This window comes from Pinus tabuliformis, chromosome 2_1, assembly GCF_031772625.1.
Source record: "Pinus tabuliformis cultivar Carrire ecotype Pingquan chromosome 2_1, CPIR1, whole genome shotgun sequence".
Classification (NCBI taxonomy): Eukaryota; Viridiplantae; Streptophyta; class Pinopsida; order Pinales; family Pinaceae; genus Pinus; species Pinus tabuliformis.
In genome coordinates, this window is record NC_142299.1 from 828,592,076 (window position 1) to 828,608,991 (window position 16,916).

Below are 16,916 nucleotides of genomic sequence, written 5' to 3' on the forward strand. Positions count from 1 at the left end.
TCAGATCGCCTACAACTCCATATAATATACCCAATGAAATCTACCCTGATACCAATATGATATGTAAATTTCCATGGATATTCAACTTGAGAGATTGTGACAAGAAAGCTAATAATAATGTACTAAAATTCAAAATTTATACTATAAGGTTTAACATTTCTTACATTTTATGGACTTTTTAAATTAATATTTTCTACTTATGTATAATATATACAAAATGTGGAAACAAGATAATAGATAAAAATATCACTAACAAAATGCCAGAACATTAATATATGACTTGGGAAAAAATTTGGGAGGGAATAGCATTGGAAGTTGAGGGAGCTCTACTCTCTCTTTCTCTGAATGGTATCAGTGAAAATACAAAAGAGTGAGACATATGGCTTATGGGTTTCTACACAACACAAACCCTCTCTATGCTACCCTATATCTATCAATTCTTATCTACTCTTCTCTACTACGGGGGACAATTTATTGTAATAAAATCGAAATCCTTTTCCTCCTAAGCGATTAGTTATAATGTAGCCCAATATCTAGCTAAAAGTTAAATTTTACCCATTCAACCCTCAATATGAGTTAGAAATTGCCCCTTCTAGTTTATTCTTCATTGTTTTCAACTTTTGTGAGTTAAAATTCTTCATCTAAACTATGGTTGACATGATTCTTGCATTGTTGGAAAAGGTATTCAAGCGTAGAATAGTGCTACAAGGTACAATTTTTAAGCAACAAATATTCACCCCATAAAAAATTGTGTAAGGCCTCAAAGTGACAACCAAAGTGTTTTAACCCCAATCTTCCAATATGTGTCTCATCACTAAGGCTACAGCCAATTTCTCTCATTTTTCTACTTTGAAAGCATTAAGATGGATAGCACACAATATAATGATTGACTCAAAATCCCAATAGAACAAATTAAATAGAGTACTATTGTAAATATATTTATAAATGAAAACACCTGTTGATTTTTAATAAAAAGCCACTTAAAAAAATCGTTAAAATGTCACCATATCTAAAATGTATTATAAAATGTAAATGTGCAATATTTTAGGAAAGAAACACAATAGAAATTATAAAAAACAATTTGAGAAAAAGTAATAAAAATGAAATTAAAAATCATTTCTAGAATGTACTATAAAACGTAAATGTAAAATATTTTATAAGAAAATACAATAAAAATTCTAAAAAATAATGTGACCAGAGTAGTCACTAAAATAAGTAAAAATGAGTCTAAAAATCTTTCTCGATTAGTTAGTTTTCCCACATTCCAAAAGAGAAATGTTTTGAATAACACTTATAATAAAATGAATATGAAGAAAATTATTAGCTATCGAATGTGAAAGAACGTTTATGATAATCTACTCGTTGATTTAGATATTTCACCAATATGTGATGGCTCGGGTTTATATCAATTTCATGAAGGGATAGAAGGTAAAGACGATGATTGTGTTTTTAATCCGGAAGAACGTTATCCGCAACATAAATTACTGAACTTTAAAATAAAAGTGTTGGAGGAAAGATGAGAAGTTTGAACATATAAAAATATTTGTTTTAATATTTACTTTTATAAAGTGAAAAAGTTGTAAAACGGTTGAGTAGTTTGAACATAAAAGAATATTTGATTCTATAAGATGAGAATGTCCAAGATGGAGTTGAAATGGAATACTCAATCATCTTGTGATGTTTCTCCCAATTGTGTAAATAGGACAGTGATGCTAGAGCCATCCACCTCACCTTTTAGCGCTTTCTGAGGGCACTAAAAGCTCTTTGCATATTCGTGATCCAATCCAACTGCAGCAAGTGAAATCAATGAAGCGCATCCTTACCATCCAATCCGCAGCCAATCAAACCAATGTGAGGAGCAGCATAGGTGGGTGTCCGAAAAAATTGTGAACAAAGGATCGCATTACATTGTGGCATTTGAGCTTAGGCAGAGCTCCTACGAAATGACCAATTTGAGCTCTGAGACGTTGGTTAAGCGTACATCTATCGGCTCAATTTTTTTGAGTTGGCTTGTGTCATGTCTCCATAAACTTACGTAATAAAAAAAATAAAATTATTAATTCAAATCAACCGTTATAAGCTTTATTGTAAAATAGTAATGTTAAAAAATTGAATCAATGAATCTCTTACCACGGTGGATACGCCATATTCTACGGTATATTTATTAACGATGGTATTCATTACCGCAGTACACATTGATTAATTGATGTGATAATTACATATGGAAGTGATTCATCGCTAATACAATGCCTCTGGCCTTCAGAGCATGGTGGGAGCAACTCTCTGGTGTCTTCTATCTGCTGTCCGGCTGTCGATTTTTTCTCGCAAGCTCCGCTCCATGGACGGTCCTCCACGACCTGGGTTCATACCATAGTTACCAAATACGGATTCGAATTCGATTCCATGCGGAAAAAATTCGACCATATAAAATTTAATATTCGAAAATATACATCTTACCAAGACTAACAATTTTTTATTTTTTCCAAAATAAAAAAAAAACAAAAATTGAAATGAATCTTTCCTTAGTTGATACTTTGAATAATGTTGTACTTATTTTCAATATTAATCTTTTATGTCTATTTAAAATTACCTAATAATAAAAGAAAAAATGCATCAAACACAATTTATTAGTATTGCAAATTTGAAAAACATGCAAGTCAAATATAATAATATAAGTAACAAAAATTCAAACCTGATATTTATAAAAAAAATAGATATTAAATATTAAAATTAAGTTTTAAGTGATCAACACAGATAAAAAAACTTATATCTCAATCTCTTTCTTCTTCAAATCCAAATTTATAAATATGTATAAATTAATCTCTAAACATTTTAAATTAAATTCGAATTCTATACCAACAATTGCAATGAACCACTATTATCCAATTTACTAATAACTATGATTTAAATAAAAATGAGAAAAACTATTTTAAAATTTTTACAAATTTTTTAATATATAACTTGCTTTCTCTTTGAATTTTTTAATACTAAAAATTTCTATCCCCTTATTGAATATAAAAATTATTATTTTTCAGCTTCGCTCTATTTTTCATTACATGCTTGCTAAGTGATGAAAGGAGATTCAAATGCTATTCCGAAGGGCCTGCCCTCTTCTCAACGTCTTTGCTAATAACGACAACGACGACCGGTTGGAAGATAATAAAAACCCGCAAACTTTAGACATTGTTAACATAAATTGAATCCATAAACTAAAAACTCCATACCATATTAAATTTACCGTATTAAAACGCGAACTGAATCGTACTGACAAATACGGCCGATACGGCCGAACTTGGTAACTTAGGTTCATACAACGGCAGCGTGTAAGCCCTTATCGCTTCCATCAATTAGACTGTGAATTAATATGGCCTTTGTGTTTTGGTTTATCGGCTTGCAAAGCTAATGGTTCTGGCCAAACTTATGGTTCGCATACATTTTTGTAATGTTACGATTGTCCCTCCTTTACTGCTACATTCTTGCTTTGGTGGTGTGGTTGGTCGATTTATCCAGCGTTCCATTGTTTCGACAAAATGTTTCAAACTCGCAGCACTGGTAGGTAGAGGTAGTTATTCCTGGGATTTTATTTTCAAAACCATTAATCTATTCTTAGATTCTTTGCTGGATATATGTAACGATTTTCTTGTCTGACAGGTTTCTCCAAATGCACCTTATGAATCGAGAAGGGTTATGCGCACCTTCCGGAACCCTGTCAAAGTTTTTCGTGTTACCCTTTTGGGTTTCTGGGTATTTGAAAAATCTTGCTCTGAAATGCTATGAGGCGGCAGTTCTTGAGAGTTTAAGTTATGAACCAGTTGGGCTTTGTCGCTCCTAAATTCTTAATTTATTTTATGTAAGGGTTTGTGCTTGAAGCCTTTAAGGTTGTAACGTCTAGGTCAGATCTCAAAGCCATTTCTCCATTAATTGGCTTTCCGGGTATGCGGCTAGTCCTTCTCTTTTGCGGGAAGCATTCCTATGTACTTGATACAATTTTATCAGAGGTTGCTAATATTGAACGCCCTTATTAAAAGGGTTTCTGAATTTACTGTGTAATTTTGTTTAAATATATAACTACTTGAATTGTAAAAACGCAAAGGGTCTTTATACCCTGGATTGAACTCCATTTTTCCAAGCTTATCAATGGTTTGGTTCTACTCTCCACTGTTTTTATTTTAACGAATTCTTTTGCGGGAAGCATTCCTATGTACTTGATACAATTTTATCAAAAGTTGCTAATACTGAACGTCCTTATTAAAAGGGTTTCTGAATTTACTGTGTAATTTTGTTTAAATATATAACTACTTGAATTGTAAAAATGCAAAGGGTCTTTATACTCTGGATTGAACTCCATTTTTCCAAGCTTATCAACGGTTTGGTTCTACTCTCCACTGTTTTTATTTTAACGAATGTATCAATTGCATTTTTTCTTAATTTGTTTAGTATCTCATCAGTTATGTTCTATAATAATACTCCGGATTGAACTCCATTTTTCCAAGCTTATCAACGGTTTGGTTCTACTCTCCACTGTTTTTATTTTAACGAATGTATCAGTTGCGTTTTTTCTTAATTTGTTCGGTATCTCATCCGTTATGTTCTATAATAATTGTATTTAGTTCGGGAAGTATCTGGGATTTCGACCCACATCCTATCATTACTAGGCATCATAGTTTATGCTTGCTATAAGCCTTGGAGGGCTCTTGTCCTATGGACCTTTAATTAATTTGGGGTTTCTTATTATGTTTTGAATTTCTTTGTCAGGCGAACTATCGTAATCTTGCTAACGTTTAGTTATTGCATACTTTTATATTTCTTCTTTTCTTTTTTGTTTAGGATATTTTCCTTCGTAAATATGTGGATTGGGCATAAAAAATCGCTTTTCCTTAAATTCAATGTCTTGTTCTTTACAACATTGGTCTAGAGTGAAGAGAATTTACTTTAAATATTCAGTAATATTAAGTTGTTTTTCTAGAACTGTAATACCACTTTTTTGACACATTTAAGTTTTTATTTGGAAATTCCCTTCTTTTGATTTCTGCATTTCATCTTAAAGGGATTTGCATGGTAATAACTTAATATTTATTCTTTTAAGAATTCCACTATTCGTGCTACACATTTGTAGAGTTTTATATCACTTGCTCTACATACTACAACACAGTTTAGAAATTGCTGCTACATGCCAACATACTTAACTGTTCTAAAGTAATAACATTCTTCAACATTATTCGCAACCTTAATCTCGCAGTGTAAATAATTACATGAAGTTTAAATACTTATTTGGCTCCAGATGTAACCATTGTTGACTGTTGAAGTCAAAACAACTAAGTTGTCATATTTTCCTCCCAACTTTGAGACTTTCCTTGAGGCCCAAGTCTCCCCCTGAGTTGTTACTCACATGCAGGATGTTTCATGCAAGTCTATTGGTTTTACTTGTCACAACTCTCTGGTCTTAACCAGACTTAGCCTTTTGGGCATCCGCATGACTCATCAGCACATAAACCTCCCTTTTCCTTTTCCTCCTTTCATCTCAGGTACCAATACCCTCTTGATTTACTTTCCTTGAGAATAAATCTTCAAGGAAGTAGTTAGGGATAGGTAACTACCTATCCTAACTAGCTGACATGTGAGGACCATATGATTGTTATTATCAAGACATTTACCTCATGTAAAACTTTAATCAAAGTAATAAATTTATAAACTTAAATAGTAATGTTCAGTTTGTTTACTGTAATAATTAGATATTTACAATTACTAGGGACATCACATCTTCTCCCCCTAGGAGTTAAACATCATCCCGATGTTTTTCTGTTGCGAATAGATTCGAGTAAGTCTTCCTCATAACCTAATTGTAAATAGGTGGCCTTCTCTAGCTGAAATTGCTGCCATTTCACTTTAACTTGGGCGATAACTCCTCTCCACAACATTAGTTCTCTCTAATCGAGCATATCCTAGGGTTTGACTAAGAACTCGTCTTTTGGTTCGACCTACACATAATAAAGAAATTTTTAGTCATCTTTCCTATGGCAGTTTTTCTTAGTAATTCTTCATAACACACTATATTCTCATAGAGATTTTACTTACCTATATATCCTACCAATTGATTATGTGTTTATGATCATATACATATTTCTTTAACACAGAAACATGGAAAACATTATGCACATGTATGTGGCTGGGAAAGGCAAGTTGATAGGCCATAGGTCCAATCTGGGCTAGAATTTGAAAGGGGCCACAAAAATGGGGTGCTAATTTAGCACATCCACTCCAATGTGGAGTACTCCTCTTGGCTCGTACTCGAATGTAAACATGATCTCTGACTTGAAACTCCCAAAAACTTCTCTTTCAGTAAGAAAATTTTTTTTGACGGTCCTGAGGAGTCTTTAAATTTGAGCACATCGTTTTGACCATATTTTCCATTTCCTTTAACATGTCAGGACCTAGTATTAACTTATTTTGTGGTCCACCCAAACTCAAGGGTGTTCTGCATTAGTGTCCATATAATACCTCGAAAGGAATGGTTTTCAAAGATGTATGGTAGTTGTTGTTGTAGACAACCTCCACTAAATATATATAATCCTCCTATTTGGAAGGTTGTTGCATTACATAAGTTCGCAATATGTCTTCTACTATTTGATTCACCCACTCAGTCTGCCCATCCATCTAAGGGTGATAAGTAGTACTAAAATGTAATTGTGTCTAGACCTCCAAATAATGCTTTCCAAAAAGCTGACGTAAATTTTACATCACGGTCGGAAATTATGACTCTTGCTATTCCATGTAATCTAAATATATGTTACATGAATATGTTAGCAATTTGAATGGCCTTAAAAGTAGATTGTACAGGTACAAAGTGAGTAGAATTTCTCATCTTGTCCACTACCACTATTATTGAATCATTCTTCTTTTGAGACTTAGGTAACCCTATAATAAAATCAATGGAAATAGTCTCCCATATCCATTCTAGAATAGGAAATGGGTGGAGTAACCCGACCGAGTGCTGATGTTCTACTTTAACTTGTTGACACTCCAAATAGTGAGCCAAGTATTCAACCACTTCCTTTTTCACACTATGTCAGAAATATTCCTTTCTGAGTGTAATGATTAATTTAAGATATTCGGGATGGCCTGCACAAGGAATTTTGTGGTATTCATCTAAAATTATTTGTTTAACATTTTTCTGATTAGGAAAATACATTCTCCCTTTATAAACCAACAAACCTTCTTCACTTACCTCATATACCGATTGTTGTTTGTTGTTGTCTAGATTTTTAGCTTGCTGCCATAAGGTTTTATACTCAGGATCTTGTATTGCTGCCTCCTTAATCTACTCTACGAAAGTGGTATGTACCTCACTAAAAGACACGTCACATATGAAATTTACTTTTCGGCTTAAGGCATCAGTGACACAATTTTCTTTTCCTTTTATTTGTTTGATGTCAAAGACAAATTCACTCAGGAAATTAATTCAATGGCCCTGCCTAGCATTCATAGTAGGTTGTTTGAAATAGTTAGTTAAACAATGAAGATCTATCATTAATAAAAACTTCTTACCCAATAAATAATGTCGCCACATTTTTAATGTGTGGATTACTACTGCCAACTCCATATCGTAAACCAAATACTTTTGTTCGTGCTCTTTAAGTTTTCGTGACTCATAAACAATAAATCATCCCTTCTGCATTAGCACGCCACCAAAACCTTCCTTTCTGGCATCTGTGCAAACAATGTATTCTTTATTTGGGTTTGCAATACTTAGAATAGGTGCAGTAGTAAGCAAGCGCTTTAGCTGGTAAAAACTTCTTTGACAGTTTGAGGTCCAAGTGAAGGATTTCCCTTTCTTTTGCAGAGGGATAATGGGGTATGCTACCCTGGAAAATCCTTCAACAAACCTCCTATAATATCCAGCCAGACCCATGAAGGACCCTATATCATATACATTGTTGGGTACTGGCCATTCCAATGGTTTTTATTTTCTCTGGGTCCACCGTTATCCCATCTTTGGTAATGATGTGTCCCAAATATTGAATTTGTTCGTTAAATAAATCACATTTTCTGTATTTTGCGTACATTTGGTGCTCCCTCGAGATTTGTAGAACAATGTGTAAGTGTTCCTTATGCTCTTCAATGTTCCAATAAAAGATTACTATATCATCAATAAAGATTAGTACAAACTTATCCAAATATTGATGAAAGTTGTTGTTCATTAGACAGATAAAAGTCGCGGGTGCATTAGTTAACGCAAACGACAACACAGTGAACTCATAATGCCCATAGCGAGTTCTAAGGGTTGTTTTTGCTATATCCTCTTCCTAAATCCTAATTTGATGGTATCCTGAGCAAAGATCAATCTTCGAGAATATTGTCGCTGCTTTTACTTGGTCAAATAGTTCATCAATATTAGGCAAATGATATTTATTTCTAACTGCTAGCTTGTTTAGTTGTCGACAATCCCAAACTACTCATTTGTTTTGGACTTACCGTGAATAATGAATATGGGTTGATTTATGTTCATAATCTTGTTTGGCTGACCTTTATGGGGTCCTTTGTTGACATCAGTCTTATTTCCCTTGCTACTAGAGACAAACCTTATTCCTTTTCTTATCAGACCACCTCTATCCTCCATCACCCTTCAGTCTGTTTTGTTGATAGCATATATGAGCCTTTCATATATCCTCATCCATGGTCTGTGGGTTGTGAAATTCAAGATGTTTCTTCATGAATAAGGAAAAACTATTGATAAACCTTTGCACCTGTGCTTTTTCTTCGTGTATGTAGGGAACATATCACAACAAGCATGTGAATTTTGTTATAAATTTATCTATGGACAATTTCCCCAAGTGAATGTCATGTAACTCTTTCGCATTCTCATCATAAAATCTTCCAGTTAAGTATTTTTCCTTAAAGTATCTTTCAAATTTTTGCAAAGTCACATTCTGCTCATTAACCCCACGTATCGTCTTCACCTCCTTCCACAACAAGGTGGCCTTTCCCTGAAACTAATAAATGGCCAAGCAGACCTTCAAATAATGATCATATTCATATAACCAGACGTACTTACTCATGTTGATAGGCCAAGCTCCAACAACTTCTTCCTTTTCACCATCGAAGAGGGGAGGTTTGAGTTTTCAGAAGTCACCCTGCAACTCAATTTTCTGTCATTTTTTCTTTTTGTGATCAGATACATTATCAAATCCATCCTCTCAATTCTCTTCACCTTCTTCCATTTTTGAGTTCTCATTTTTGAATTCCTACTCTTCGATCATGTTTCCATGTTCGAGACTGGGAATCATTTAGCATTGATTCTGTCTATCAGATAAATTCTTCATAATCTTCTCCTATTGTTGCATCAGTCTTTCATTATCTTCCTGCAGCCTAGCCATTTCGTCCTTTAATTCTTATATTGTTTAAAAAAAATAGCATTGGTATTGCATGTCTCTTCTCCTAGTTGTACCCATAGCTCAGGATTGGCTTTTGGAAGGGATGTTGGTCATGTTTCTATTATGGGTCTATGTGGGGTAAGTCTAATTCACTTCATGTGGGTTGTCCTTTACTTCTTTCTCTTTCTTTGTGCACATCACATCACTGTTAATCATTTGTTCCAAAGGTCTCACTTTTTCAACCCGAGGCTCTGATACCACTTGTCATGTCTCCATAAATTTACATAATATTTGTTTTTATTAATTCAAATCTCCAACTATAAACTTTAATGTAAAATAGTAATGTTAAAGAATTGAACCTAAGAATATTTTACCATGGTGGATACGTGATATTCTATGGTATATTCTTTAATTATGGTATTGATTACGCAATACAAATTGATTAATTTATGTGATAATTACATATGGAAAGGATTTGTCGCTAGTACAATGCATTTGGCCTTCTTAGCGATGGTGGGAGTAGGTCTCTCGATTCGTTCATCTGCTCTCTAGTTTTCGATCATTCCTTGGAAGCTCCGCTCCTTCGAAGGTCCTCCATGACTTGGGTTCATCCAACGGCAGTGTGTAAACCCTTATCGCTTCCATTGATTAGACTGTGAGATAGTATGGATTTGTGTTTTGGTTCATCGGCTTGCAGAGCTAAATGTTCTAGACAAACTTATGGTTCTCTTACCTCTTTGTAATGTTACACTTGTCCCTCCTCTCTTCCTACATTCCTGCTTTGGTGGCATGGTTGGTTGATTTATCCAGCGTTCCATTGTTTCGACGAAATGTTTCAAACTCGTGGCACTGACAGCTACAGGTAGTTTTTCTTGGGATTTTATTTTGAAATGCCATTAATATATTCTTAGATTATTTTTTGGGTATATGTAACGGTTTTCTTGTTTGACAGGTTTCTCTAGAGGCACCTTATAGCTGAAGAAGGGTTAAGTGAGGTGCACCATCCAGAACCCTGTCAAGGTTTATAGTTTTACCCTTTTGGGTTTTCGAGTAAGTGGAAGATCTTTCCTCGAAATGCTACCAGGTGATAGTTCTTGAGAGTTTAGGTTACGAACTAGTTTGGCTTTGTCGCTCCTATTTTTTTAATTTATTTTCTGTAAGGTTTTGTGCTTAAGGCCTTTAAGACTGTAATCTCTGAGTCAAATCTTAGAGCCATTTCTCCATTAATTAGCTTTCCAGGTATGCGGCTAGTCTTGCCCTTTTGTGGGAAACATTTATATGTACTTCATACAATTTTATCGAAGGTTGCTAGTACTAAAAGTCCTTATTAAGAGGGTTTCTTAATTTACTATGTAATTTTGTTTAAATATATAGCTACTTGAATTGTAAAAATGTAGAGGGTCTTTATACCCTAGATTAATGTCCATTTTTCCAAGATTATTAATGGTTTGGTTCTACTCTCCATTGTTTTTATTTTAATGAATGTATCAATTGCGTTTTTTCATAGTTTTTTTGGTATCTTATCGGCTCTATTCTATAAAAATTGTACTTAGTTCTAGAAGTATCCACAGTTTGAAGCCGCATCCTATCGTTACTATGCATCATATTTTATGCTTTCTATAACTCGTGGAGGGTTCTTGGCTTCTGGACCTTTAATTAATTTTGGGTTTCTTATTCCTTTTTTAATTTATTTTTCTGACGAATGGTCGTAATCCTGTTAATGTTAAGTTATTGCATGCTTTTATATTTCTTTTTTTCCTTTTTATTTAGAATAATTTTGTTAGGAAATATGCGGATTGGGCATAAAAATTTGTTTGGCCTTAAATTCCATTTCTTGATCTTTACAACAACATTATAGAGTGAAGAGAATTTACTTTGAATATTGAGTAATATTAAGCTGTTCTTACCATAACTGTAATACCACTATTTGACAGGTTTAAGTTTTTATCTGGAAATTCCCTTCTTTTGATTTCTATATTTCCTCTTAAAGATATTTGCATGGTAATCACTTAAGAATTATTCTTCTAAGAATTCTGCTACTCTTGCTACAGATTTGTAGAGTTTTAAGTTAGTTGCTCTACATACTAGAACACAATTTACAAATTGTTTCTACAGGCCAACATACTTAACTGTTCTAAAGCAATAACATTCTTCAACATTATTCACAACCATAATATGACAACATAGATAATTACAAGAAGACTAAATACCTATCTGGTTCCATATGTAACCACTGTTGACTGTTTGAAGTCAAAACAACTAAGTTATCATATTTTCCTCCCAACCTTGAGAGTTGCCTCCAGGCCCAAGTCTTCCCCCGAGCTATTAATCACATGTAGGATGTTTCCTGTAAGACTATGAGTCTTACTTGTCACATATATTTTGATCTACCAGACTTGCCTTTTTGGGGATTCTCCTGACTCATTATCACAGAAACCTCCCTTTTCATTTTCCTCCTTTCATCTTAGGTATCAATACCCTCTTGATCTCCTTTCCCTAAGAATATATCTTCAAGGAAGTAGTTATGGATAGGTAACTAGCTATCCTAAGTACCTGACATGTTAGGACCGTGTGATTGTCATTGTCAAGACATTTACCTCATGTAAAACTTTAATCAAAGTAATAAATTTATAAACTTAAATAGTAATCTTTAGTTTGTTTACTGCAATAATTAAATATTTACAATTACTTGGGACATGTCACCTTGTCGTTGGAAATTTTAGACACGGGTACTCCACCTTGTCCTCAATCCGCTCTTAAGCAATGAGACCAAGATTGATTATCCTATGTGTGATATTAAGCTAGGATACCCTTCCTTTATCATTTGCATTTAATTTTGTTGAGGATGGTTTACATTGCTCATATAGTGGCTAAATTTTTATGCCTCGGTGTTTTTTCTGTAATGAGGGCATTAAAGGTTTGAAATGAGGAACAAAAGGAAGTAAAATTTAGAAGGATTGCTTTTCTGTCATGTTTTTTTTCCAATCTTGTGAGGATGAGAAGAAGATTAAAAAAGGAAATGAAAAATGAACAATCGGTAGAGTAAGGGATGTATGAAGAATAATAAAGAAGGGAAAAATAATTTAAAATATTTAAAATGAAATAAAATAATAAGATAAATCAATAAGTGGATACAATGTCATTCCTCATTTTATTTGCATTATTTAAATTAAATTTATTATTAAAAATAAATATATTAATTTTATGAATATATAATATTTTAATTTTATAAATACGGCCAAGTAATTGAATTTGTATATGACATTTTCTTGTTTATAGAATAAGAAATTCTCTTTGGATATAGTTTTCACTACTAAAATCTATAAAGGTGTATTTTACTTTTTGTTATTATTAGGAAGAAACACATATTGTTAATCATTAAACCCACTAAACTATTATAATTACGGATAATAAAAAAATAATAATCTATATTTCTATGTAATTTTGTTAAAAACTATCTATATATATGTGTGCCAACTCTTGAACTTAAGATTAAATACTTTTAAATATATTTTATAAAATATGTGAATCCATACAATATCTAAGAAATATTAATAAATTAATTAATTATGAAAATCATAGTAATTTTTAAAATAAAAGTAACTTATTAATTAAATGTTTATAATGAAATATGTCAATCTACTAAATATATTAATAATTCCCCAAGAGTTAGCTCAATTGATCAAATTTGGTAGCTAAAGAACTTCCCTAATGGGAGGCCACAAGGTCAACTCTCCTTGATACCCCTCCTCGATGCCCTAAGGATTAGGTTCTGTTAATATACCAACGAGATGTGATCCCTTAGGATGGATTTGCCTAGATACTTCCTCCAAAAACTATTATAATATATAAATATTATTAATAACTAAAATAAATATATAGTAAGAGAAAATTTTTAAAAATTATGAAAGTAATAATAGACTAAATTAGTACATTTAAAAAAACATCATATTCCCTAATTTCCCATTGACAAAATACTTTAGGGATGTAAACCCAATTAATTAAACTAGCCTTTAAAACTAAAATTATATTAACATATTATAACATGTATGGCAGTAAATATTATATATTAAAAGTATTCATTACTAAATAAATACCATTATATTTTATATAAATTTTAAATAATTATCTTTTAAGTTACATACTTTTAAATAAATAGATTATTTTTAACATATAAGTGTTTTTATGGCTCTATTTTCTTATTTATAATTTGTGTAAGTGTTTCCAATTTACTTTCATATGCACTTTATATTAGAAAGTAAAATTTGATACCTTGCTTGTTGTTTAATTGGGTCGTGAGCAAGGTTGCTTCACCTTATCCACATATTTATGACGCTCCTCAAAAATTAAGATATTGAGTATATTATTTATATTTTCTTTAATAATAATTTTAATATTATCTTTTAATTTATATATATAATTTAGAACTTTCGACATTTTTATAAATTATATATAATATCTATAATAACATAAACATATATGCATAATGCCTAGAATATAATATTTTAACTTATTTTAAACAATGTGACTTCTTCAAATAAAATATACCTTACCATAACAAAATAACCTGAAACATCCTTTTCCTTAATTCAGTTTAATATGTTAAATGATTATTATAACTTATTTTAAACCATGTGAATTCTTCAAATAAAATATACCTTACCATAATAAAATAACCTGAAACATCCTTTTCCTCAATTCAGCTTAATATGTTAAATGATTAAAGACAACAAACATATGTGACTCAATCATTCTTTTTAAAATACGCTGGCACGTTAAAGACAACTTTAGTTTGTCTTTTCAAATATCTTAGTGTCCATGTTCTTCAAAAATAAGATAGCATTATATTTTTCAAAATACCTTATCTTCTATATCTAGATTACATTATTTTCTTCAAAATATTATGATCTACTTCATTCTTATATCTGCATTTTGAATATTTTGATATGGAGTTTTCCATCTGATTATACCGAGTGCTACTGAGTACTTTTCCGGATGTTTTAGTTGTTGATTTAAATATTTTCGGTGTAATATATGTTTGGCTTCGATTGTAAATGTATCCATAACACTCGTTTTTTACCATACAAATAAGGTCGAATGCCTTTTCGCGATGTCTGTCTTATTGATTTTAATTTAAATATGTTTATGGTGATATATGTTTAGATAAATAATGGTAAAAGTGTGTTTAAGTATAGTTGTTTATGAAAATTTCACTTTATGTTTATTTAGAAAGAGTAATAAAGTATGTATATTTGTGTGAACCTTGACAGTCCAATCACTGTTTATAAAAACATTTACATTTGATCCTTCCTCTATTTCCTTCGACTAGTATTAAATGAGTGCTGTCAACATTAAAGCTAATCACATTTAAAATGCCTTTCAACAACCAGATACAAGATCATGAACTGGGATGTTGAAATATGCTGCTAAAGTTGTCAGATAATGGGGCCATCATGCGAAACAACAGCAGGCAACGATGCGACATAAAACTATGTTCCGATGTTGAATTACGGGTACAAAGATACTAAACAGAGCAGTCTACGCTTATTCCAAATGTCTATTTCTTTTCAGTAATTCGGCGATTAGGTACTTTGGATAAAAGTTTCATCAATTTTATACTAATTTTACGCCCACTATCGACAATCATATATTGTATTTCCAATTTGTGAAAACACCTACTGACAAGAAAACTTTGTTTTCTATACGAATAGCTTCCAACAACCGCAGGTATTGGTAGGGTAGGACCGTCGAGGCTGACAATCTTGTCCATCTCCCGTATGAACGGGAACGCTAAGGACATTTACTATCTCGATTTCATGGATTCTTTACTTTAGCGTATTACGACCCTCTTTGATGTGAGCGGTGATTTTTAAGGATATTTTGATAATTTGTAGTTTAGCTTAATTATATTTGGGAATCTATGGTAATTCAGTTGTCAGATTATCAGTGAGTAAAATAATTTCTGGTTGCTAACTGCTAATGCAGGTTGACTTATCACTTTTAATAAAAAAACCACCTCACCTGGAATAACTAGCTGGTGGTCCTTAAGAGGGCAGGCTTTCACTACTATCAGATGCCTCTAAATTTTACGCCTTCAACCTGTTTCCTTAAGTCAGAAGAAGATAAAGTCCTAGCCAAACAAAAACAGTTTTAGAGCATACCCTAAGTCTGATATTAAATATAGTTATTAATTTTATTTTATTTTTAAATTGAAATTTAATATCTCCTGAAATTATAATATTGTATGACAAATTACTTTTATAAATAAAAAAAATAATTCATACTTTGTAAAAAGAAATCGATACTTTTAAACCCCAGTACTTAAGAGTAGAAAATTCTCAGCAATATCGAAAGTAATTTGAACCATATTTGACGTAAATTGGAAGAAAAGGCAAAAAGTCACCTTCTTATACTAACCCTTGCATGTGTCAAAAACACCCATTTCATATCCACCTCCTGATGAACAAGGATGTCCTTGGATGGTCTCAGCTAAACAGTATTTGCAAATCCTCCTTACCTATTTCCAACGGGTTGGGGCTTGCCCAATTGTTAGAGGAAGAAAAACCTCCGAGTGTGCCAAAATCCGTAGAACCTAGAGACTTTTATTTCCTATCACAAAATTTTAATATGAAATATATGAATCGTTGATTTTGCTTCCACATTAAAAACCATAGCAGTCCTTAAAGGCTCTTTTGCCACCATCGTCAGCATTAATATGAAATTGTTGTGCATGTACATTATTGTCCCAAGGATTCGAATGGAATGACTCGGCAGTGGCCAAGGACAGCTTACTCGGAGTTTGTGAATGCAGTTGCAACTTGCAATGACCAGAAGAGCACCGGGAAAATTATTGTTTCAATGTACACAACCTATATTCACTGCCATCATTGCGGACGTTTGCCTGTACGGGGATTCCTGTGTTGGGGGAGTTCTGTGTATCGAGTGTAGAAGTACCAAACGCTGCAACAGCGTGTAGACATTATCGTAGGTTATTGGTAAGGTTTGTTCACTTATTTTCTTGTGGAATTGAGTAAGAATGAGTTGTAATTACTATTGTATAATTCTAAAAAAAATTAAGACACTGAATCTATATATATAATCAAAAATACATTTTAAATAACAAAAATGAAAATTTAAACATTTTTTTTTAATAACTTCTAACTAAAATCTCAAATAGAATGCTTATCATTAAAGACATAAAGTGTTTAAATCCAAAATACCGTTGAATCCAAAGCTTTATGCATTTTGCTAATATTTAAAACTTTACAATTACATATATAGAAGTCTTAACATTTATAGAAGTAAAAAATCATTGAAAAACTCACATTATATTATTTAGTAAGGCATGCATGCTTACACATGCAAAAAAAAAATTCATTCATAAATTACTCTAATATATAGAGTTTCTTAAATCTAACTAATTCCTAATTTAAGAGGTGAGGTTGAGGGAATTTCTCCACTATAGAAACCATCTCAAATATAGGAAACATTAACTCAACTCCCCCGATAAACAACAAAATACACAATCATTTTTTTAAATGGTTT

The 16,916-nt window shown here is 32.2% G+C and overlaps 1 long non-coding RNA gene across 1 annotated transcript; it reads left to right on the forward strand.

The window, feature by feature from the left end:
* Positions 1-3,304: 3,304 nt before the first annotated feature.
* Positions 3,305-4,007, forward strand: LOC149203209 (uncharacterized). Its single transcript, XR_016253612.1, has 2 exons — positions 3,305-3,552; positions 3,652-4,007. It is a non-coding gene; the product is annotated as an uncharacterized LOC149203209 (long non-coding RNA).
* Positions 4,008-16,916: the final 12,909 nt, after the last annotated feature.